At 36.3% G+C, this 26,946-nt stretch overlaps 1 protein-coding gene across 11 annotated transcripts in view; it reads right to left on the reverse strand.

Annotated features, from left to right (window-relative positions):
- LOC129723681 (RNA binding protein fox-1 homolog 2-like) overlaps positions 1-26,946 on the reverse strand; it is a 523,296-nt gene that overhangs the window by 491,394 nt on the left and 4,956 nt on the right. For all 11 annotated transcript variants that reach the window (XM_055678035.1, XM_055678034.1, XM_055678042.1 and 8 more), the window contains exon 2: positions 14,854-15,062. The gene's annotated coding sequence lies outside the window, so the exon portion shown is untranslated. The remainder of the gene's footprint in view (positions 1-14,853; positions 15,063-26,946) is intronic.

Below are 26,946 nucleotides of genomic sequence, written 5' to 3' on the forward strand. Positions count from 1 at the left end.
TCGAGGATCGGGACCTTCGGAAGGCTTCCTTCAGTTTGGCGGGAGTCGGGGGGATCTCACTGGCGTTGGGAATTCTTTCCCCAGATAGACACGCTCGCGGTGTGTTGCAACCACTGTAATGGCAAGTGGTGCTCGCGATGCCGAGATGCTGCACGATGACCAACGCTCTCCAAATGCACCTATAGAGGTACGCAACCTCGAGGCGATAGGCACACTTGGGGGATCACCCAGGTCCACCGATCCGATAGCTTGCCAGCGGTAGTGCGGCCGAGCCAATTTTCAATGCCGGGATGTCTGTGGCTGCAATAAAAATGGATGCGATCCAGAACTGGATTTCCAACAGCGGGAAGCCACCACGTGGCTCCTATCGAACCGAAAAAACCCCATGAACACACAGTATTTCAAATAAAAAAACCTGCATTACCTGCTTTGTCAGATATCTTTGTTCTTATTTCACGACTCACTTCCTATCCTTTTCTATACCCTAGCTACAATTGATTCAATTTAAAAATAAATTCTCGACAGCAAAACGGACAAACTCACTCGTTAAAATTTTACTTTTGTCACTCGACTCACGATTTTAATAAATTAACTATTTTCACCTGATAACAAACTCTGGAAAAATAAAATTTAAAATTACAATCCGAAATTCTCTACTTCAACTCAATTTTTACTTAATTATCACGATTGATAATTCCCGTTTGTTTGCTACAAATGAACTTCGATTCGGTTTTTTAATATGATCTTTCTAACTCGGCGGTCTAAATGGGAAAGAACAACGCTTTCTCCTCTTAGGCTGTCCAAGCCTAGAATTCTTCTTTTCCTTCCTTTTTATATTACTGTTATTCTTAGTTCTCAAATTTCTAACTCTAGGTTCCGATTTCTTGATAATAATCTTCCTATCATCAATTTTCTTCAATCACCCACTCCCCCTATATGACCTCATCGATAATAGTTTCGCCCATAACTCCCTACTCATACTTTTAATATGCTAATCCGAGCACTGTCCACAGGTGACCTACTTTCCACTACTATTTTTTTAGACGGATGTATGTCATGAAACGCTCTCAAACTCGTTTCAGTTTTTCCTCACGTTTTCTATAATTTTTACAAAGCATTATTTATATATATTTTACAAAGCATTATTAGTTCTCTACAAAGCTGTACAAAAAGTTATGTTGCCGATGTAATTTCGCGTGGTGTGAGAATCGCAAATTAACTCATCAGTACACAGGATAGCAAATATGACTGCTATTGATACCGTGCACAACCGTACGCGTCAGTAACCAGACGCAAAATGACAATATTAGTATAGCGAATCTGCATTTTGTATCATTTTTCCTGCCAGGCGTCTACTTTTTTGATGTCTGTGTTAGGGGAATGAGCCAATCGATCAAAATGAATCGGAATATTCGATTTGTAATTTTTTCTTAAATTCTCGCCAGGCAATAAGAAAATGGTGCTGATAAGTATACCATAATTATACCATGAAAATTGCAGGAATTATTTTCTATGGAAATAATCTTCAATTGTTTGTAGCTGAACCAAATTAAACTCTTAAATACTCTTTACACAAACGTCGTAGAGCTACACCAAGATTTCTTTTTCTGGGAGCCGTCACGGCCAATGCCAATGTTCCAGTTTAAACTGGATTCTTCCAGTTTTCTCCAAGTGATCCAGTCAACAGCATAATCCCAAAATCTTCCATTTTTTTGTATATTTATATTTTATTCACTCAGGCTAGAAAGATCAGCTTTATATAGAAGCGGACAAAAAGGTTGTACTAGATCAGTGGTTCCCTAAACGCAAAGAGCACCGCGGCCCCATTTGCTAAGCACAGAGAGCTTCGCGCCCCCGCCAAAAGAATTTCATATACAGGTTTTGCAAAACGAGGCTGAGTTTTTCGGTTTCATATCATCATCCAAGTCTAATTTGTTTCACGTCTCGGTTCTGATGAGCAGAAGAATTAAAAATCTGCTATCACAGAGATATCTGAAAATAAATTTTAGCTACCCGTCAAATTTACCAATCATGAAAAAAATCAATTTGTTATCTAAATATATAAAAATGCAGCTCTGATCTTAAGACTTGAAAACTACTGAACCGATCGGCGTGAAATTTTGTATACAGTCAAACCTTTTTTTGTGCGAGGGATGGGGACCGCACAAAATAAATCGCATAAAAAATCATTTGAAACTTCACGTGCAGCTACAAAACAATATTTCAACAGCATTATTAAAAAAAACTTTTTTTTATGCGGTGGATAGGGACCGCATAAAAAAAATTCTCAGTTAAAAATAACTTTTTAACTAACTTTTGATAAACGATTTTGATAATTAACTAAAACTTTTGATAAACGAAACTTTTTTAAACATACTAATCCTTTCAACCGCTTTCCTTCGTAGGCAAGCAATTCGTGACTTTTTCTACGTAAAACTGGCTCAAATAATAGTTTTTGGACGCAACACCTTTGTAATGCGTTGGAATTCATTCCAAGAATCGAAAAAATTAAATGGCTGAAAATGTTGTCGGAAGTGGTCCTTTTTCATATACCGCACAAAAAAAATAGCACAAAAACAGTTACACAAAAAAAAATAATCGTATAAAAAAGTCGCACAAAAAAATTTCTCACAAAAAACAGTCGCACAATAACAGGTTGGACTGTAATGAGAATTTTAGGGGTTGGGAAAGGTGACTAAGATAGTCTGAGACCCCTCCCTATTCTAGAAGGGAGGGGTCCCATACAAATGAAACACAAATTTCTGTACATCTCGAAAACTAATCAAGTAAATGGAACCAAATTTGACATGTTAAAGTTTCTAAAAACAAACAATATTTGCACGGTGGTTCGACACATTTAAATAAAACAAAAAGTATGTTTTATTTGAAAATGTCGGAAAAAAATGTGAGGTCAAATTGTCCCATCTTAAAAAAAATCACATATCAGTTCCACCAAATGTTTTTCCTAAGTATGGCCATAGTTTTTTCTTCAATCCATATAGCAAATATTTGGTGCTGTTTTTCAAGCTTTTTACTGTTGAAAAATCATCAAATAATTAAATAATGCAAGGTTGTTTCAAACACACACAAATTGTCAGAACTCAGAAGAAATCGTTTTTAGTTGCTTAGCTAAAAACAGCTTGTACCTCTTTTCATCGCCGTCCTCTTCCTTCAAGTCACTATTGTAATGAAATTGGAAACTTCCCTTTCTCAATACCGCTTTTCCAATCTGCTAAATGCACGGGCTAATGCGGAATAATTTTATTCAGCACGTATTGCGAAACACTGAAGACGTAAAAAAGGAAATTATTCAGTAGCATATCTAAGACTCCAACCTTATATTTTGCTAGTTCTAAGATGACCTTAAAGTTGGGGTAAGTAATGGGTGGACGTCTCCCCCATTTTTCATGCAGCATAGAAGCTGTCTGCGGCCATAAACGTCTGCCCATATTCAAAATACTTGAGAAATATATGACTACTCTTACACATAGCGGTTGAAAGTGAGACTGGTATGCGATTATTTTGCTACTCGATGGCCTAAATAATCGCATATCAGTCTCGTCTCTATTTTTCATTGTAATTTTCACGAAAAATGCATTTCTTTGATGAAAAAGTGATGATTAAGGTCTATTTCAATGCATTATGTCGAAAAAATAAGAATAATTCACCCCAAACGGGTGAAATACCCAAAACAAGAAAAATATCTTTAAGCGCTGTTTTCTCAACACGACGATTTTCCAGATGGGACTGATATGCGATTATAGGCAGTGTTATTCGCACATGGCTAAATGTTCTGATCCAGTTGCATCGACAAAAACCGCCAAAAATATAATGCTTCGCTGAAGACAGAGGAAGATGATTTCGGGATGTAAAAGGAACGCAGTGTCATAAATATTCAGCATGTCCCAGAGATTTGAAATTAACCAAACCACTATCAGTTGATTATGAACGTCAATCTATAGAAACATATCCAATTAGTCCTGTAATACAGCTTCATCAAAATTAGGTTGTTAAGTGATGGTATAAGACAGTACCCGACTATGGAAAAGTCAACGTAATGCTTTAACTATACTCCGACGTTCAAACTGTTTGGTTGAAGCGTTAATTCATTTGCCGATATGTAAAAATATCACCAGATATTATGCCATTGCTTTATAAATACAGATACGTATAAGCGTACACCCCAAGTAACACACGTTGGTATGGAATAGTTGACGTTACCTATTCGATGACATCAAGATCTCCAGAAAAGCGCAAAACATGAAGGCTAGTAGAACTAGTACCGATAACTGCATGAAAGCAAGCCAACTTGGTATAATTAAGTGGCAGAAAACATCACGAGTACTAATACGGCAATGCGCAAATCTGTTGCTATGACAACTGTTAACCAGCGCATGCGCAAATGTGTTGTGTCTGCGCAGTGAAACTAGATCGGCAAATTCTTTTGTCAGTGGCAGTTTTAATTGATTATGAAATGATGACAAAAAATAATATTCAACCATTCAAAAAGAGTTGTTTCTTTTGCTTGAATATTGAAATTGTTTTCGCATAGTTTCAACGTTATCAGTATATAAAATCTAACAAAACTAGAAAACGGTGTTAGATATACAATAACAAAAATCTGGAGTGATATTGGTTACACTGCAAGCGTTTTGTTTACCTTTTGATGGCGCGTCAAAACCGCTTCGAATAAATATAGAAATCGTTCGTATAATTTAAATAAAAATTTGATCGAGTAATTTTAAGTTAGGTGTTGAATGCTACGACTACTTTACTAAGGAAAAGCATTTTACAGGTACGTAGTGTTGTTATTAGATTGTCTAATGTCTCACGAAAAGACCAAGTGATAGTGATTGTCATTCTTGAACTCATTTTATTGATAACCATCTCCAAAACCAGAAAAAACGAGCTTGTTTTCGAGTTGCGGTTGTATTACTGATGAAAAGCAGCTTCAAACACAATATAATAACACAAGTTTTCAATTGCGCTTGTAGTACACTTATATGACTACTTTCGTTGTTACTCATTTTTTAACATGTTTTGTGTGTTACTTGGGACTATTTGTCTTTACTTTGAAACATGATGTCAAATTTGATTAACGGTTTTTATTTTCGATGTTTTAAATATCGCCATGTAGTTTTCGATTTTTCTAAAATCCAACATAGGTACTGTCCTACAAAAACCAAGCATTTGATTTGTTTAAAAAAAAAGAACAAAACAAATTCCAAAATCGATGTAGAAAACCGCTTAAATTCCGAAATTTGCGTAGAAAACTTAATTTGCTAAAGGTTTTTAACCATTTCTGCTAAATTCTTAAAAAAAAATAAACAGCTGCGTTATTTTCACCTCCGAACTGAGTTGAACACCAAGGAAAAATGTAAAACGAACGATCCTCAGACATTCTAAATAAGCGATTTTAAAATGAAATGCCATCAAAAAGCCACGACAAAAACGACTATTCTGAAAAATCTGCGTAGAATCCGAAATGTGCATAAAAAAGCGTTAATTTCGAAATCTGCGTAAAAAGACTTTAGTGTATTCCCCGTTGAAAACCTTATACACATTCAAGGCCTACAGCACAAATTTCAGGTTTAAAACCAGGAATAAGTGAAGGCGGGGGACAGGCTTTTCATGCGCGAAATTGATAATGTGTGAGGTTATACCGGAATATCACAGAGTGATTTGAGCTGCCCGATAATGATTAGAAGACGTCAGTACCCAGCTTTGCCATGACTATTATAAAGTACGGAGGCAAACTTTTGCACGAGTGAATAATTTCTGGAGTAGTTCAGTATCGTAGACAACTATTTTGCAAATTGTTATGTTTTTCTCAATCACATTTGCTTTTGTTTGGTTTGTAAGCTTTACTTGAAATGTAACATCATACCATTGAAAAATTGAACTCTTATTTAAATTATACAGCTTAAACGAAAAATAATAAATCATTAGAATTTTTTTTCGAAAATGGTTAAATAACGGAAAAATGTACTGTGCAGTGGTCCCGTATGGGAGGAAAAATATTCATTAGTCTTCAAATAAACGATTAATCCAAGCATTTTCATGATACACTGAAAGAAGGATGTTTCTCACAGTTAAGGTTAAAATTTGCCACTACGGGTCAACTAGTATTATAATATTCACCGCGAATATTGGCTGAATATTGCACTGAATATGAGCCCTCATACTTCAGGTTTGAGAGTTAGAGCATTGCACTATTCGACAAACTTATAGTACTATTTAGGAACTACTTGTTTGTCATACAGTGTTTCTCAAAATTATACTTGTGGGGCGGGATATCGGTACGCGTCAAAAAAGCATCGAAAAATTGAATATGCGACCTTGCAGAGGAGTAGTTAAAAGTGAGGGAAGTTATATTGATTTTCATAATGTTTGAACCGTTGAGGATGTTACCCTTAAAGAAAAAAAGATTGACAATATTTTCAAAAATGTACGTTTCAGATTTCTGCATTTTTAAAACGATTTCACTTAACGTAGTTCTATTACTCTCTTACTCTTGTATCTTGTATTTTTTTCAAAAAACGTATTTTTTTAGTTCAACCATTCAGGTCCGATGAGTTAAAAATTAAACATTCAATCAATCAACTAGTTTGCAGTGATGTGCACTAAGTCAATAATTATCCATTACCGACCGATCGATTCCGCTTCATCGAGTGTAAAAAGCCCAATTGAATTCGATTTCAGCTCAGTGAATCGGCTTAGAGAGTCAGTTCCACTGCACACTATCGTTAGTATCGAAATGCCAACCAGTTCAGACGGTACGAAACGGATAATCCAGTATGCAATTAGTGAAATTTCCTGTATAAATGTAGGTAGCTCACTCTAAACTGCAGTGCATTACGCCGGCCGACGGGGAAACTAAAGTTCTAACCTTTTGCCTTCCAAGCCGGGACGGCAAGCACTGCGGCGTGGTTGGAAAATAATTCTTCGTGACACAAAGAGACGAGCTCGAGGCCAAAACGAAGTGAACATTCTGCGGATAGGATTAACGGGAAACCACTGCTGTAGAAGCACAGCATCCGCGAAGCACTAGACCGCAGCTACCACAAACGGAATCATTAATGGCTGCTGCTAATAAAGGACTGCTTTTTCTGTGTTTTCAGGTCGACGTCGCTTTTTTCGCAGTTCGAAATAAGCTTTAGATCTACTTTCGCCTCCCACGTATAACGCGGGGAGGATTTCCGAGAAATTAATCCCCTTGCTGTCTGTTTTTCATCTAGACCCTGCTTAGTTGTCTGAATGCATCCATCTACTGCCATGCCAGTGAATGAATAAACTTCAAATGTCTTTCAATGGCTTTGCAAGTACCGTTGCTTGCATTAAACATACATAACATATACTGAAAACAAACCCTTAGAAACTTGTACAACTCGAGAAAGAGAAAGAGAGAGAGAGAATATAGATAGACAGTAGGGTACGTGTCAAATCTCATCCAGCAAGCGCACTAGCATCAAGAATGGCCACAAAATAAACAAGAAAAGTTTTGCAATTTAGAAATACCTGCCAAAGTGTAGGCACTCAAAACAGCTGTCCTTTGACGCTTCCGCTAGAGCAGGGTGAAGTTTGGTTTTATGCGATAGTAGTATGGATGTTTATTTACCCACGCTATGGAACCGGGATACGGAAACCATCTAATCCCGTCGTTATACATTACCAACCTCATCACATCGTCACCCTGGAACTCTCGATGCTTACTTTATGGATGGTTATTGTTTCAGGACGAGTTAAACAACATGAAAATGTGCTGCACCACAGTAACATAGGCTTCGGAACGGGTCTCATGGGACTTTGGAATTGCGATTGCAACACTGGAATGGTATGGGAGATCGATAAAACTAGGTAATTTCGACAGCCGGTAAAATAACAATAAGCTACCTGAGCTGATAGTCGGTTGTTGGAGCCCTCCACAGGCAGGCAGTAACCGTGATAGCAAACAATTTCCCCCGGACTACAGGAGATGCAATCTCGATACTGCTGCTGCGTTCGTTCGGTTGCTTGTGTACGGAACACAAGTATTATGGAACATTGCAATTAGGTTCGTCCTGTGGGAGTCAAAGTTTCACATTCCCTCATACAATGAGCTTATAGGGATAATATACAAACACAGACGACAGGGCAGCTCCCATCCACCCATCCAATCAATTGTCGATGTTGGCACTGGCATGGATTCCATTCCTGGAGTGTGTGTGTGCGATTGTGCGCTTGTAGTGCATTTTGCATGCCGGGTGTTTGGTACAACGGGGAAAACAAACTTCTAATAATTAGAGTCGGGTAATTTAGTTGACTTGCGCTGGCGAATGTTTTGTAAATGACAGAGCGCTGAAATGTTTCGAGCTCGGAATGCAATTCTCTGGCTTGGCCTGGGATATGCAGCGGACTGGAGAATTATTGCGCTGTGGTGAATGTGGTTTTTGGGTATTCACACTAATTTCTCCTATTAATCGAATCATCAATATGATGTTTGACCTATTTGCTGTGTGGGAAACGCAAAATCTATTTGGTCTTCAAGGGAATTCGGAATATTATTTCGTGCCAATGTTTTGTTTGATGTTTGATCATCGGAAAACCAGAATACCGTATGTTGAAAAATATAGAAACAACCCGGGTTACAGAAAAGTTGAAAAATGTTCAATTGAAATGTTCTAATATCCGAAAGTTAGAAAATCGGGTTGTCGCAAGAACACAAGGCTACAAAACTCGCAAATAAAGTAATGGCCCAAAAGTCAAAGAATAAGTACATCCTAAAGCACGAAAATCTAGGAGTTAGGTGATCCGAATAACAAACTGTCTGAAAAGCCAATGAAATATGCCAATATCTGAGGATATCAAAGATCCTTTTTTATTTAAATTTTTGTTATGAATTCCGATTTGAAGTAAAAGTTTTAGCTTTTGATTGACAATTTTTTTATATGCGTTTTGAAGGGTAATTAAAAAATTATGGAGATAAATCATTCATCCTAGTTTGTAGACTTTGCCGTCTGTCATAATGCGCACGTGGTTGTCGATATTGGAGGACTGCGGTCGAAAGACATGCTCTTCTTCCGGCGTTGGCTTGAGGATATCATTGATAAAAATGAAGAACACATCGAGGAACCTGATAAAGATAACTGAACTTTAAAACTATGATATTATTACTTAAAGTAGTTGAAAAATTGGATTAGAGGTAGTACCACGCTTTTTTATATATTTCCTGCCGCAAACTGTATGTATTTTTACGAGAATGCAAAAAAGGACCGAGAATTTAGGATGTGAACGAAACGTTAGGTTACATATGTGAAATCAGAGTAAAATCGGAAAAGGTTTTCAATGAAAATTGGGAAATTCATGTAAACCTAGGTATTAAGTAAAGTAAAACCTGATTACAAATTGAATAATATTAGAGTGATATTCTATAGAAGTAAATGATAAGACTGTGCTACGAATGAAAAAAAATGCAAGAGCTTCTGACGTGACCTAGTGTAGGTTGTAGGTCTTGTTGAGTGTAACACTCGCTCATATTAGAAATTTTCCGAACACCCCCAAAATCTTAAGTTATGGTCAAAATACGGTTTTTTGGACCTCATATAACATCATAAACTTCAAGTAAACGCGCAAGTAACACTTGACTAAAGCTACAACCCACACTAAGTCACATCAAAAGCTTTTGCATTTTTGCATCATTTGTAGCACCGTGAAATAACTGTGCGATAGAAGCCAAAAATTCTGGTTTTCTTAAAAAATATATAACTTAGCCAAATATCAACCGATTTCCACAAAACTACTTTTATTTGATTCGAAATTGAATATACTTTCAAAATTATAGTAAATTTGTGGTATGTTTCTTACAAAATAGACGGAAAATTTCAAATTAAATTGAAAAATTGCGTGAAAATATCTAAAAAATTAGATTTAAACTAAAAAACTCAACATATTTTATTGATATTAGTAAAAACACGTATATATTTTGTAAGCTCTATTTGTCCCCTTTCTATAACTGCTCAAATATTGGAAATCGGTTGATAAATGACTGAGCTAAAAAATATTATATGCGCTGAGGTCCAAAAAACCGTATTTTGACCATAACTTCAGATTTTGAGGGTGTTTGGAAAATTTCTAGTATGAGCGAATGTTATACTCAACAAGACCTACAACCTACACTTGATCACTTCAGAAGTTCTGTATCGCTGTAGCACAGTGTAATAATTACAAAATGTAATAATAAAAATTGGAGAAAAATTAATAAAAAACGAAGTAAATGCTGCATAAAATCTTAGCTCAATTTACGTGAAACTTTAAAACAAATCTGTGGATCTGTGAATGTGAGAAAATTCAGAAAAATCAAGGTGCAAATCAATTCTTCAGTTTTAAGTACAGTTTGACGAAAAGAGTTATTCCAAGCCAAACGGGAAAAATCTTAGTATAATTTCAGATGAAGGTTAGTAAATTATTAATTAATTTCAAGGTTTTTGAGGCAAATGCAAGACGAAACAGAGAATAACCTGAGTGTAATTTTGGTATAATTAAAATAGAATCTTTAACTTTACTGTAGAAAATCTGAAGCAAACCAGCTCGAAGTTGAAACCTTTTTAATAAAGACAGAGAAAATAGAATTTCAATTTGAATTTGAATAGAATCTGAAAATTTACATATGTGAAGTGAAAATAAAAAAAATGCTAACTGAGCCCCAGTGTGTTGTACACACTCAAAATTTATTGCCGGGTCTCGGTATTTTATTGCCGAGAATGGCACCACTGAGTCCTCGGTTAAAAAAATGATGAAAGCTGAGGATTTTTCTCGTGAATGTCGGTTCACCTAACTGAACTTTCAGCTCAGTAATATGTTGTGCCAAAGATTTCAGTTAGGTTGAACCGTGATTCACGAAAAAATATGACAGCTGTCATTTTTTTCAACCGAGCACTCAGTAGTGTCGTTCTCGGCAATAAATTACCGAGTAAGTATAAAAGGGCAGGAGTGTATAATGTTATAAATTAGAAATTTTTAAATTTATGGTGTTTCGGCTTGCAGTCTTTTCTTAAAAAATCAAAACAGAAGTTTGTCTACTGTCTACTGTTATAAATTAAAATTAAGTAAAAAGAAATAAAATGTTTCAAACTGGTATAATATGAAAAATAAACTTGAATTTATAATTATTCTCAGCAAAGTATGAATATAATCTCGATGAATCAAAATTGGGAGTGGTTGAAAATTCTTACAAAGTAAACATTTGTTGAATCTAACGTAACACCAAACTAGGACACTCTACAAAATGTACCCAGCATAGAAAGCAAAGCCTTATTCCTACGTCAAAAAACACTGCTTCAAGTGAAACAACCCATCATGGTTCCATCGGTTCGAATGAGGTTATTTCGATGTCTGTTCCACGTGAAGGCAGCTGCTAAATTGATCGAATTGCTCGATACGGATTCATGCCAAACGCAGGAACAGCTTGCTTGGGTATTAGGAATCAAGAAATCAGAAAATGAAAATGTCCAAATGACAAAATTAAAAAAAAAACAGCAACAAAACTTTATCCCAGCGAAATTTGAATATATTCTAGACAAATCGAGATTTGAAATAGATAAATATTCTAAAAAAGTTGGCGAAAAAACTAGGTTAAACCTTTTCTAAATCTAAGTTAAATGTTTTGGTAAAAACAATGCTGGTAATTTCAGAAAAATTGGATAAAATAGTTAGTTCAAGCTGAGCAAGCTTTGAAAATATTTCAAGTCAACCTGAATGAATCTTAAGTTAAATTTGATTAGCATCTAAAAACGAAATTTGTTTGAAACTGACCAAAATTTACGTGTTATATGTGTAATTTCTAAACAGAACTTGGTTTAAATTACAAACAGAAGTTAAAAAAGTTAAAAATGAATAGAACAACATTCCATCTGTAAAATCTTAGGCGAACCAGGCAAGGATTTACGGGTAAACTTAGTAAATTGTAAGTATCCCATCATAGTTCAAATAATAGTTGCAGTGGTTAAGTCTCCTAAAACATAAAATTTGAACAAAACTATTATAAGCGTGACTTAAAAATTTAATTGTAAAGATTTTAAATTCATTTATTTAAGTAAATTTGATCAAATCAGTACAACAACTTAAAATGTGTAAAGGCAACAATAATTACAGCTATATCTTATCCAAGGATATTTTCCCGTTGAGCTGATACTTTGCTAACTAACGAAGCTATTTTTTCATTTTCGTTATCTCTTTTTGGGCGCATTTTAAAATGATAGCGAAAATTTCTATGCCAATGAGCAGTTACAGATTAGCTACACTACATTCTTCGGTTAGCGGATTAGTTATTTGCAGCGTTAAATTTTGGGTTTGCGGTGCCTAAAACTGGGATCATCCAGTTTTTCCGACATGAAGGGATGGGACTCCGAAAATTAAAATTATTTTTAAGAAATGTAATCGTTTTTGTTTTTCATGAGAGTGCTGAAGTTTTACAAATCATAATATTATTCAGTATTTATCAAACAACATTTAGCATGATATACCGCAAATATAAAGATTAACTATATAAAACAATATTTTATTTGTTGGAATGTGTTTTAGTGTGTTCGAAAAAAGATATCTTTGTTATTGGATTGAAATTGTCATGAATACTTTCGAGCTAGAGGAACTTTTTATTTTATTTTCCCATTCCTAGCAATTATCGTTACTGCATCTGCATGGAAGCCTAATTTTTTTAATTTAGATTTAAAATTTTATTTTGAATATTGTACTTGAATTGTTATTAGGAAACAAAACATAGAACATAATGCTATCAGTATTTGTGTATTGACCAGTTTTTGAGTAATGCAGCACTGGCATATTCGTATTGAAACGAAGCAAAAAACGCCGTGTGAAAGGATGCCAATAGCTTTTCACGGCTCGACACGTTTTTCCTATGTAATAAAATAAAAAAAAAAAACGAAAAAGACATGAGAATCGATGTAAAGTTGGGAAAATTGTGAAGAGGCAATTTTCGGATTGTAGGTCGGACTGCTGAATTTTTGCTGTTGAACTGGCGTTCGTTTGATGGCCTTTTATGATAAGTAACCGAGATGATAACAGGCGCGCAGAAAGGAGAAATACAAGAGATTTATGTGTCCTAATTACGTGTACGTTATTTTCAGCCCCTATTTTTCATGTGATGATGGTATTGATAATATCATATTATTAACATGAACTCGTTTGATTGGAAGTACCTCTGGTATGTTCATTTCAAATAGTAGAATGCTCAGACGAAATTTCTCACAAAATGTTTATTTATTTTTATTTAGACTTTATGAAAGCCATATTTCGCGATTCAGAATTGAATTACTCTTATTGTACTGAAATTGTTAATCATAAAAAAAACTGAAAAGCAAAATTAAAAATACTCATTTTTAATTAAATTAATATTTTTATTCTCATGGCAAACAGTAGAATATTCGGAGTAAATGGGAACAAATAATGCCCTGCGAGTGCATGTCAATAGCTTTTCACGTTTCAACTCTTGTTATTCTGTCATGAAAAAGCATAAAAATCTAGCGATTACACTCCACTTCTCTGCCGGTCGAATGAGCGCGAAGGACGTGAAAACAGAGCTAAAACTGTAAAGAGGTTATTTCAGGACTGTAGGTCAGGCTGGCGTACATTTGATGACCTCTCGTGATTGATAATTGAGATGAAAACCGGACGTGCGAGTGATGAAAATATTCCTTATGTAATATAATTACACAGATATTTTTATATTAAATTTTATATTGCGCATTTAATGGTTTTGATTGAAATATTTTCTGCGGTGTTCGAAATATTGGAAAGTCTCTCCAATTAGTTGGATCGAAATAAAACTTTGTAGCATTTCATCGTTTATGTACAATTCACCGCATGCCAAGCATTTACCAGATTAACCACGACTCGGTGCAGATTCTGCAGACCCATGGTCACTCGTATTCCCTTGGGTGGCAAGCCACGTTTTGCAAATGGGTGAAATGGTTGCTGGCCAGCTGGCAATCAGTAGGAAACAATCCGCCTAGGCTAGCTTGACTTGACGGCTGTCCGCTGCAAACGAGTGAAGCAAATTTACTTGATGGAGTGGCTCTCCATCAATTTGCGAACGATGTCACTCCGAGGATTGTCCTCAGCTGGCAGCTGATGCGTTTCGGGTATAAATTACTTGATTGAATTCAATCTCCCAAGGGGGATGAGTTTTGAATGGATGAGTATGGCAGAAAGCTGACTGACGGACGACGTGAATGTGGGTCAGCTAGTGAGGTTCGGTTGGTAAACGGTTTTGATTTATGGCTCGATTGGCTGTCAATTTCGGGGTTGATTGTTTAATTTAGATAATGTGTGAACAATGTTACGAACATGTAATTAGAGTGTCAATCTCGTGATGGAGGGACAAATGAGGGAGTAATTATATTGCATCTTTTGAAAAGTTTTTGTATTCTACTTTAAAGTTTCTCTCTCAAAACAAAAAATACATAAGAGTTGAATTTAATAATAATTGATAAAAAGTCCCAATATTTGCTCGGAATCAGTTAAATATTTTCATTTCTTATTCGTCAAATGTAAATCGGCTGCCTGAGCTACAGTAACCCAGAGACTTCCCTTGCATATCCATACGCCGTCGTCGAATGTACAAACAAGTAAATAGAAATCCGTACCCAATCCATAAATACCAATTTCCTTTAAAAAAAAAAAAACCCAAAATAAACCGAGTTTATCTTTCGAGACGAGAAGCATATTTCCACTCAACACGATTTCATCGTCACCGTTTCGCATATTTTTTCGCACCCGAGTGTCGAAGTCAGTGGGCCAATCAATTCCCGTCCGTCCGCTCGTTCAGTTTTCTGTAGCCCTCCGCGTTCCGCCACTTACCGTATGCCTTCTGGTTTCCCCACGCCCGATTATCGTCGTCGTCGTCGTCCGCCTTCCGGCTAGATTATAATCCTCTTAGGAGTACTTTCCGTTACCGGTCAACCGTGTTTTGGTTCCGCGGTCGCACTTGTTTTTTTTTTTTCACAAATATCCACTGCGGCGGAAGACTAATCGGTTCGGCTGATGGTTTTTCGACGTTTTATTTTTCACTGGAATTAACAGAAAAAAACAAATATTCTTAGTATTCATGGCATAGTTAGCACGAATGGCCCAGCCAAGTATGGTCACTGTAGGAAAGGATTCGGTTGCTTATTTTTGCTTCGCAAAATTCTTATTTGTTGAAGCTGTGTTGTAAATATTTAATGTCTAGTCGTTTTTATGATTATCTGATGGCGAGGTTTTTAAAGTCTCCGTCACGAGTTTCTGTGGTACACTAGATGGCTTCACTAAAAACTTAACAAAGTATTCATACAATATTTACGTCGAAGTTTTGATCGTCTTGAAAATAAAGTTATAAAGACGGCTTGCGCATATATAAATACACGAATTTCATATCGCATGTCTCTGAGGTACTCGCCACTTCGAGATAGTAGTACACAGTAGACAGTAGAAATATATATCAGTAGTGTGAGTAGAGAAAAATTTTTGTTTACTTGATGGATGCAAATTTTCAACAATGTATGTAGATATATGCAACTTCGCGACAAAAACACCGGAAAAGCAATCAGGGTGAAAGTAAACAAAATTTAATTCTACTTTTTCTCTCTCTGTAACATGCTGCAACGGTTGTAGAAGCTGCATGCAGATGGTTTCTCATAGCAATCTGTTTACTACATATAGGCTTCTTCTCTTGCGCTTTGTCAGTAATGTACAAGATAATTACGAGTGAAAGCTGCATTTGCTTCCTTGCGATAATGTGTGCTACTGGAGCACATCCTTTATTAAAAAAATAGAATTTAAGTTCCAGCAACTTGTTTAAATCCTTCTCTATGATTCAATCGGTCGTTTTGGAGTTAAAGATATAATACTAATAACATTTGATAACATACATTTTCTTAAACCTTACAATTTTGTAGTACAATTTTTTTATTTTGTCGGCTCAAGTCTAATAACTCATATATATTTAGGAAATTGGATTCAATTTTTAAAACTTTGAAGGTGTTAGTGGAATAGTACGCAAAACATGTAAAACCAAAATTTAAAGAACATTTATTTTTGACGTAAGACTACGTTTAGTAGGTAGGAGAAACTGTAACGAAAATGTGCATAAAATATCACTATTACGGGATGGATTTTAAACGCGAATGTCCTAATTCAAAGGTGAAGGTAGCTTTAACCTTTCGGTATAATAGTAGGCATATCTTTCCAATAGTGAACTAATGAAAAGTTGAGTTGAAAGTCAATCATTTTCGGTTTAGTTTCGCAGCATTTAATCAATCACTTCTCTAATTGAGAACAAGATGGTACAGCATGCATTTGTACCTTCACTAAACAGGTCTTGAACATTCATGCCTGAATCGATAGGTGCAGTTTCCTCAAACTTATGGTATATTGATTAGCATACTTTTTATTTGCAAACCAGTGAAACAATGAATTATAAATCAACTGGTCAAGCAACGGCCAACCAATCGAAATCTCGCTTCCTCTGTTGGACAGATTTTGTAAGGGGCCGTTCAATAATTACGTAAGCATATTTTTTCACTTTTTCAATCCCTATTTGGGGCGAAACCGACATCTTGCTGACATTTTACGTAGATCAGACACCTACGAATCGATTTCTGAGACTTTTTTACTCAATATAAGATATAATTTGACTACCACTTTTAGATATAAGCGCATTACCATCAATGCTAAGATATACTCGATATGATTTTGTTTTGTGAAATATACTAGGACCATGCCAAAACTGTTTTCGTAGAATCACCATTTTGAACTCAGTTTTTGTCCGATTTAAGATCTGTTTTGACGTAGAACTACGTTTTACTTTAGCATGCAACACAGGGATGCAAACTGAAGAACTGGGACGAAATTTGTTCCTTTTCAAATGCTTATGGTCGGTTGGTTTTCGACCGATTTTCTTCATTCTTGCAGCAATCAATTAGAAAATTATACACGCATCTGCCCAAATGCAGAAAAATATTGTTTGAATCTGCGAACTATTGCACTATTGAAAATTGTCAAGCCTTGTTGAAATTAAAATAAATAACGTCCTCTGATTGGTCGCTTGCTGGCTTTCCCTAAAAAGGTCAATATACCTAGTTAGCCGTAGCGTAGCGGTTTGCGCCAGTATCAGCTAGTTTGCCGAATTTACTTTCGGCTTGAAAAAATCATTTGCCGGTAACATATCATAGCAGCAGCGCGGTAGCAACAAACGTTTCAGATTGTCGGTTGAGGGCTTAGGCCTTCTTCCCCACGATGAAGCTTGGTCTTATTTTGGCAAACAACAGCCTGCTATCCGGCTATCCAGCTAGCCTAGCAATCAAAATTTACTACGTGTGAAAACAGCTTTTACAGTGCGTTGTATGAGTGCCTTATTCCTCCAATGTGGGCAGCACAAAGCAGACTACATTTATCAATGTTAATTAACAAGTAATTGAAGATTAATGATTTTTTGGAAAGGTCTCGAGCGCTAGACTTCGGAAACAAATGCTTTCTCATTCTATTCAATCAGTGATATAGGAATTTTTATGCGTGAATTAAAAGCCGACAACCTTTCAACAGCTGCTCGTTGCACGAAAATATGAAAATATTACACTTCATTCAAATGTTAGAGCGCCCTAAGAATGGCGATTGATTCGACCTCACAGCAATAATTTGTTCTGGATTCAGAATTTTGTTGTCTTCCAGCCGCAAAGCTCCAACACGATATGCAACACGCAACATCGAGCGAAAAAATCGCTTGACGTTCCCATCCGCAACACGATACGGGTTATATCGTTGCGTGTGCGAGAGCACCATCGGTGTTTTTCCGCTGGATACAAAAATTAAATGCGAACTGTGCAATCTCGCCTGAAGAAGATTAGACAGTGGTAAAACTCAACAAAAAGGCGGGGCCTATGTAAGAGCATTCTTTGGTTATAAAAGTAGGAGGGTGGTATTCAAGACACGACCGCATGACGTTGGACTACGGTATTCTTATATTCCATGAAAACAAATAATAGAGAGAATTGCAACTCTATTATTTGCTGAAATTTTATCTAACAGTGCATTTCTGGATGCTGAGACGTTAAAACGTTATAAATAATAATATATACTAAAAGAATGGATATCTTTTATTTAATCGCTGTCATTTCATACATATTCGAATCAACCCTTTGTTTGCTGCACTACCAAGACAATCATTTAATTGAGCGAATTGGTAAAATTTTCCTATCTAAGCAAAAAGCAAACTTTACGAAACTATCTGAAATTGGAGCCCAGAACGATTCAACCGAAAATTTTAAATTTAATAATTGTTTGACATTTAATCGATAAAACTCATGCTAGGTTAGTTCCAGCCCAGCATATAACTTCATGTATTTGAAAAAAAAAAAACGTTTGGTTCAATAACTCAATATAGCAAGAGCTCAATCACACGTTTTTCGGTAGTTGTTATCAAGGTTTGGGCGAGTGACAGGAAAATATCTTAACTTCTTCAGTTGTGATTTAGAGCATTTCTAATTGTTTCGTTATTTTTCACGATAGCGACAAGTTTGTTTCTTTCTCTGTGTGCGAGAAACAAAATCAAAACCGCGCACCGAGAAACAAAAACGAAAATTTAATGAGTGCTCATTGAGAAAACTTGCAACTCTTTTTACCAATAACTTATGATACTCAAAAGAACCCGTTTTGATCTAAATCAAATTTCTAGTAAATTAGTGTTGATCATTCATAGGTAGTAATTTTTCCTCGATGAATAAAGACTGGCTGAAGAAGTTAAAATCGCTGCTGTAAAATCAAATTCACAACTGTGTTCGTTAAGACGTTTTAATATTTTCAATGACAATAATAATCTTCGATAAACACCCGCTATAGTTATTCACACACATGCTATAACTATCTAAACACGCGTTAAAACTATTCATACACACGCTGTAGCTATAGCTATCCATACACACGCTATTCCTTTTCATACATCCGATACAACTATCTATACACACGCATAAGCTATCCAACCATGTGCTATTACTATCCATACATACGCTATAACTAATCATTACACACGCAGCAGCTATCCACACACAAGCTATAACTATCCGTACACACGCTGAAGATATACACGCAATAGCCATAATATGCTACACATGCTAGTGTCTTACACACGCTATAGCTAGCCATACACACGCAACAGCGCCATCCATATCATCGCAAATGTCATAGCAATACAGATGCACATACGCTATATGTGCACACTGCACACACACCCAACGTTTTCACCCAACGATATCTGAATTGGATTACCGCTGGTGGGGTCCAACTCAGATCGAAGGAGCACCGAACTGAATGAAGAAATACAGCTTCCCACTACCTCCGCCGCTGCTGCCTGATACCACCGCTCTGGTTCTGCTGCAGCTCAGTTTGGCCGCTGGAATCAGCCACCGCTGCTGATTATACAAGACCGGCCTGGTGGCCTTTCACTTGTTAACTGATGACTGCTATGAGACGACACAGGCTATTATATAGCCCAAAGCAAAAATCCATCCGCGAGCAAACAAGAAGCGAGCTTGTGATTGGTTGAATGTGCACGACTTTTAACACAACTTTTAACTAGTTCAGTATCGAAAACATATTTAATTTATTATATGACAATCTTGCGCAATATTTCCCCTATCAATCAAGCCATTGGTGTTTAGAATCTGTTCAGTGGTAATGATAAAAGAAGCATTTTAAAACGGTGTTGAAACACCTGTTGCAGCCACCGAAAGCGAGCTCGTTATTGGTTGAAAGCTGTGAGACTGTTTACAAAGTCAGATCGGTTGTATCCGTTAGTGTCGACTGTGCTTGTGAAGAGAGGTGGTGATTGGTTGCTCGGTATGATTTAGACAATCGATGTGATTTATCAATTTTTCAATAGTGTATCTCGAACAATAGGTTATTTTTGTTACATAAATTCAACCGTAAAAGAATTTCTGATCGGTTGATGCAAAAACCTCGAAATTCTGAAAAGAAATGACTGATATATAAGCGCTCTAAACCTGACCACTTTTCCCTGGTTTTCCCCGGTTGAATTACTAGATTTTCAAATTCAGGTGCCTAACTTCGATATAGACGTTAGTCCAACGTCAAAAGGGTGTTTCTGGTTGAGTTAGTCACATTCTTTTGGCGAACGGTGAGACGGACGGACTGTCCATAGGATTATAGCGGCAGTGGATTGCAACATCGGATTAGGCCGATGCCATGGTTCACGCGAGTGGCGTCGTCTTGCCGTTCCCCTGGCGGTGGCAGCGGCGATGGAAACCGTTGGTAGCAGCGATGGTGGCAATGGCGTTGGCAGTGGGCAGCAGCAGTTCCTCGTTTAGTTTGGTTACCCTTCGATCTGGGTTGGACCCCACCAGCGGTAATCCATTTCAGATATCGTTGGGTGAATACATCCAGAAATTGAACGAGACCAGCACCTCCAAGTGGTCTGGGAAGCTAACGCCATCCAGCGTGTATGTATGTATAACGCATGTGCATATCTATAGCGTGTGCGGAAAACTTTAAGCGCTATGCACACTGCCACTGCCACTCCCGGAGAGAACACGGACCCGGCCCGGAAGCAGTGTGAGGAGCACTTGAGCGTGTGTTGAGAGCTGTAGCATGTGGGATATTTGATTTGTGAGATGTGTGTGTATGATATGGTATGATGTGTGTTCGTGTGTGTGTATGATATGTGTGTTAGTGTGTGTGTATGATATGTGTGTTTGTATTATATGTGTGTGTGAATGATATGTGAGTGTATGATATGGTATGATGTGTGTGTGTATTATATGGCATGATGTGTGTGTATGATATGGTATGATGTGTGCGTGTGTCTGTATGATATGGTATGTGTGTGTGTGTCTGTATGATATGGTATGATGTGTGTGTGTATGATATCACGGTGCTCCCGCGGACCGTTATTATAAAAAAAATGCACCAAAGAATCTGAGTACACCATTCGATTGGTTATGACGTCCAGAATCTCTGGTCAAAATTTCAAAATCATCGTACGGTACATTTTGAGTAAGGCCCTTTTAAAGGTCGTAAAGTACGAAAAAGTGATATAAAAACGACAAAATACTCAATGTAAAGCATGTTTCTCAGCCACAATTTTATGAAATAACTTCCAAAATAGTTTCTACACATTTCAAGTATTATATTTCAAGACATTTACAATTGGTGGAAAGATTTATTTTAAAATCCCACAGTGCACAGTGGTCTGAATACGAAATATCGTGATCGTTCTAGATTTGACTATGAAAAATTGATATTATGTACTCAATGTCTCCAGCAAATTTGTTTCATAGAACGAGGCCTTATTTTTGGCGTTTTTGGTTTTTCGATCAATCCACCTAACAGTTAGATAAAAAAAATATTTTTTCTAATTTTCAATATACCAGATATCTTCCTTCAGCAAAGTTGTGGAAAATTTCAAAAAAAAAAAAAACAATTGCTGAATACTGCGATGTTCTATCTGTACGTTAAACACCATAAAATAGAGATTTATGTGGAACACTCCTCCTTAAAACCAGTTTTTTGTCTATAATTTCGTCTGAAATAGTAAAAACAATGCAAAATGTTCTTAGAATTTATGCATTCAACTAAGCTTCCCTCAAGACTTTGTAAAATTTATTGTTTTGACAATCACAGAAAAAGTTATAGACAAAAAACTTATTTTAAAAATGGGTGTTCCACAAAACTCTATTTTGTCGTTTTTAACGTACAGATAGAACATCGCAGTATTAAGCAATTGTTTTTTTTTGAAATTTTCCACAACTTTGCTGAAGGAAGATATCTGGTATATTGAAAATTAGAAAAAATATTTTTTTTATCTAACTGTTAGGTGGATTGATCGAAAAACCAAAAACGCTAAAAGTAAGGCCTTGTTCTATGGAATTATTTTGCCGAAGACATTGAGTACATAAAATCAGTTTTTCATAGTCAAATCTAAAGCGATCACAATATTTCGAATTTAGACCACTGTACACTGTGAGATTTTTAAATAAATCCTTTCACCAATTGTTAATGTCTTGAAATATAATACTTGGAATGTGTAGAAACTATTTTGGAAGTTATTTCATAAAATGGTGGCTGAAAATGTGTTTTACAATAAATATTTCGTCGTTTTTATATTACTTTTTTGTACTTTACGACCTTTAAAAGGGCATTATTCAAAAATGTACCGTACGATGATTTTGAAATTTTGACCAGAGATTCTGAACGTCATAACGAATCGAATGGTGTACTCTGATTCTTTGGTGCATTTTATTTTATAATAACGGTCTGTGGGAGCACCGTGATATGTGTGTGTGTATGTGTGTATGGTATGATGTGTGTGACATGATGTGTGACGTGACATGATATGATGTGTGTGTGTGTTTGTGTATGATATGGTATGATTTGTGTGTATGATATGGTATGATGTGTGTGTGTCTGTATGATATGGTATGATGTGTGTATGTCTGTATGATATGGTATGATTTGTGCGTGTGTGCTGTGTATGGCTTTTAACTCGGCACGTTCTGCTAACTGCTGAATCCGGTTCACGAAATTCCCAACCCTTCATTAGTAGACATTATAACTCATTACCCAAGTAAAACTATTGGTTTTATCAAAGTTTCATAGCGCTCAATACAGTCAAAAAAGCACTATAAAACATTGATAAAACCAGTTGTGTTATTAGGGTAATAAAACACTCAATGCATTTTTTAATAGTGTACGTAGCTCTACTTCATTTATGCGGTCGTGTCTTGGATACAACCTCCTACTATTTTTTTTTAAAGATGGGTAAGAAGATGCTAATATGTGGACAAACTCTTAGAATTTTGATATTTGGTCTTAAAAAAATGGTGTCAAAAAACATCGAAAATTTCTCATTTCGCGAAAATTCAAAATGGCGCCATTGTTGCCCCTTGAGTTAAAATATGTTCAAACTCGGGGAAATTTATTTTTGCATCAAACTTCATCAAAAAATCATATATAGAAGCCAAGGCAACATTTTTGTTGCACTGTGTAATCAATTCACCCCCCGTCCTCCTTTGTAAGATAGCGTAAGAAAATTGCACCTCCCCCTCCCGCCCCCTGTTTGCTTACGTAATTATTGAACGGCCCCTAAGTGACTTCGCCTTTTTTCAAATTTCGTCATTCTCCCAGTTTTGGAAGACGCGACCGTTGAGCACTGAACGGAGAAGCAGCTTCTAGTAGTTTACAGGTAATTATTTCTTAATTTATTCATCGATAATAATTTATTTAACGATATGAAACTGGCTGCAAATACCTAAATATGTTTATAGCACCGTGTAAAAATTTTTATATTTCTAGGAGATTTTCCAATAAACTACGTTGTTGAACAATGTATAACGAAGTAGACACATTGCTCTCGACAATGGTATGATAGAGCAGGTATTTATGTTGAAAAAATCATGTTTTTTTTTTGAATAAATTGTGAAATCACTTCCTAAAGCGAGCCAAAATACCCCCGTTACCCTATCTCATTCCGGTTTGGCAACCGGAGCTCTCAGTCACATGAAAGCTGACAGCAAAAGGTATCGCAGAATCAGCCACACAGCAGTATATCACGCTCTTGTGTGTTGCATATTGTTGCTGTGCGATTGGGGAACAACCAAATTTTGTTCGCGCTGACATTGACTGATGACAGACATAAAAATGTAGCTTGAAATGTTGCTGTGAAGTCAAATAAACCGTGTTTCGTAAGACGCTTCAACATTTTGAATTAAGTGTATTGAGTTTTCAAAAACGCTATTCGCATCTCCTGCGGAACTCACCGAACTTCTGATTGAAATCGGATCAGTTTTATACAAACCGCTGTTTATGCCTAGTATAATAGCGGATTTTGGTCACAGTTGCAGTTTGAATAAAAACAGTCACTGAAAGCTTCCAACTGTATGTAGTAACCGGGAAAAAGACTGATTAATGCTATTGATCATTTTTTTTAGTTATCGTATGAAGGGGTCATGACCAGACCGCGTACGATGATGACATTATCTTATTCTTTATCTTGTCTGGTTTTTGTTCTAGGGGGATTTGACGATAACATCATCTAGCTTCGCTTATCTTAGTTATTTTTGTTGTATGTGGCTTCGGTTTTTTTTTCAAGTAATGTCTTTTCCCCAGTTTCATAAGACACAAAGAGATTTTATTCTGTATGTAAAATGAATGTACGAAATATGAATCTAATTTCGTATTGGCAAACTGTGGAACCGGACCGATGGAGCTCTCAGCCACGCCACGAAATAAAACGTAGTAGGTACCGTGTTGCGGCTTGGATGAAGGACAGTCACATTCTGATCGTTGCGGTAGCAGATAGCAGGAGTACCGCATTTTCAGCCACGCAACCGTATATCACGCTGTGGCGTGTTGAATCCTGTGATTGCGGGTGGAGGAAAACAAAATTGCATTCTAAATTCTAAATTTCTGAAAACGATTCTTTATGCTGGATGACGTGTTATGAATTATACAACATGAAGCCAGCATTTTTTTGCAGTGAGTGACCATTTCTTTTCAAGTGATGAAAACAGTCCTTATCAGGATCACCACGGATATAACTGAAGAGTTAAGAGTTTGATGAATGATAATTTACGTAGTTCTACGTCAACCATGAGGTTGTGTCTTGGCTACCACTGCCACCCTCTAATTTTTAATAATTCATAGACGGCTGCACTCAGGCATGAAGTTATTGAGAGCATTTCTAATTAAAATTACGTTAGAAATCGGTACAAGCTGTTGCAATGACTATAGACGTGCAAACAAATTCGAAATTTTTTTTTTTATCATTTTGGGTTTAAAAATGGGTATCCAAATTATATCCAGTTTTAATGACTATGACTTCTTAGTGTATATTTTTTGGCGTAGGATTACGTCTAACGGCAACCGAAAACATCGAGAGCGTCACGAAGTTGTTCACTTTCAAATGTTAAAAACTCAGTCAGTTTCCAACGGAATGCCTTTATTCTTACACCAATCGACTAGAAACTTAGCTGTGCGCCAAAAATCAAGCAGGCAGCAATCGAAATTAATGTTTTCAACTGGCCCCGATGACTTTTTTGAAAAAAAAAAAATCGGTTTTTCTTATGTTAAATCCAAGAAGCGTGTCTAGTTATTTATTTTTTCATGAAACCTAATCCTTTTATATTTTTCATCGGTTCCTCAGGGTCCAAACTTCCTGGAAAATACTTGTTTCGGTTTGTTTAAAACTTTGCCAAAGATTGTATGGCTCCAAAATAACGTGATTTTGATTTATCGTGATTAACTGTGGAATAAAAAGTTGCATTTTTATGTTTTCCTATGATTAAATGTTTATTGGCCGTATCAGATGGTAATATAAATTTATCTAAACTTTTTTTTACTCGATCAAGGTCAGATAAAAAAATAATGAAATAATAATAAACATTATCAAGATTGCTAAAGGGGGCAATGTATGCAATTTTACGAGGATGCGAAAAATGAACAAGGACAGAAAGTGTAACTTAAACTTAGAAAAAAAAAATCTCATCCAGACGGGACGTGAACCCGCAACCTACGAAGTCTTCGGAATGGTGCTTTTTTGTTGGTTACTTAGCTTCGTAGTATGGTTTATTCTATTACCTTTTTCTATCTACCATGGTTATTGTTACACTTTTTGCTCTCTGATAATATCTGATACAGTGAATAAACATGTTAATGTAGGAAAACATAAAATGCAACTTTTTATTTCACTGTAAATCACGAATAACTTGAGATCACGTTATTTTAGAGCCACGTCTTTGGCAAAGTTTTTCCCCATGAAACATCGCATCTGATGGTATTCAGTTATGTTGCGTTTGGCTTGATACTCACTTTTATCGATTGAATGTCAGCATGTACCTAAAAAAAATTTTTCCAGAGGATAAAGATTTTTTAAGAAAAAAAATTAACGATAAACAAACCGAAACAAATATTTTATTATAGTTTTGGTCCTAAAGAACTTGCAAAAATAAAAAAGGATTAGGTTACATGGAAAATTGAATGTTTTTGGGATTTAACATGAGAAAAATCGATTTTTATTTCAATAAAAGTCATCGAAGCCAGTTAAAAATATTATTTTCTAGAGCTGCCCCCGGAAAAAAGTTTGTTCGTAACACCATTTTCTACCATATGGAGGGTGAGCCCCCAGGCTGGAATCCTTAATGCAATTTTTGGACACCTTGTAGAGTAGAGCCTTGTTAAACGCATATTTTGATCAATCAGGGCTGAAACAAAGGCCAAATATAAAGCGAAACTCTGAGTCTCAGTGTAAATCAAACTGAACAACCAATGAGTACCTTTCTTCCTTAGCACAGCCTTAGCCACTTAAGTATACAAACGATTTGATTTTCTAAATGATTTGTTGTTGTTATTTTCCTCGCTGGAGTGCACAACGACACACCCACCCGAAGTATGACTCTCAGTAGTCACGTATAAAAGCTAGCCTGCAGAAATATATTTGTATAACCGATTACTGATTTCTTGCAGTGCATGCGAAGAATCAACAAGAGAACTGAAATCGTCCCGTGTGATCGGTAAATAGCAATCAAAAATGACGGTAAATTAAACTGGCGGATTAATCTTTATTACCTTTCGTTCTACACTGGCACTGGCTTTGCCATTCGTCTTCTGTATCACCTTAACGATATGCTTGTTGACGGTTATACAGTTGACAAAAACCTAAGGTACTTCGCGCATAACGTTCGTCCGTATATCTACAAACAGTGTGCAACGTAGTTCATCCCCATTTTCAACCTTCTGCATTCTTCCACCTACGCTGCACTGTCCAGTGTTTGCGCATGTTCTTTCCGTAGGTATTTGAGACAATCACATAAAATTGGCAAGTTACAATGTTTTGCCGTGGCAAAGGAGGGAATATCAAGAGAAATCAAAGTCCCGTGCTGTGCTTTAATTCCCGGTAGGTCGAATTTT

This window comes from Wyeomyia smithii, chromosome 2, assembly GCF_029784165.1.
Source record: "Wyeomyia smithii strain HCP4-BCI-WySm-NY-G18 chromosome 2, ASM2978416v1, whole genome shotgun sequence".
NCBI lineage: Eukaryota > Metazoa > Arthropoda > Insecta > Diptera > Culicidae > Wyeomyia > Wyeomyia smithii.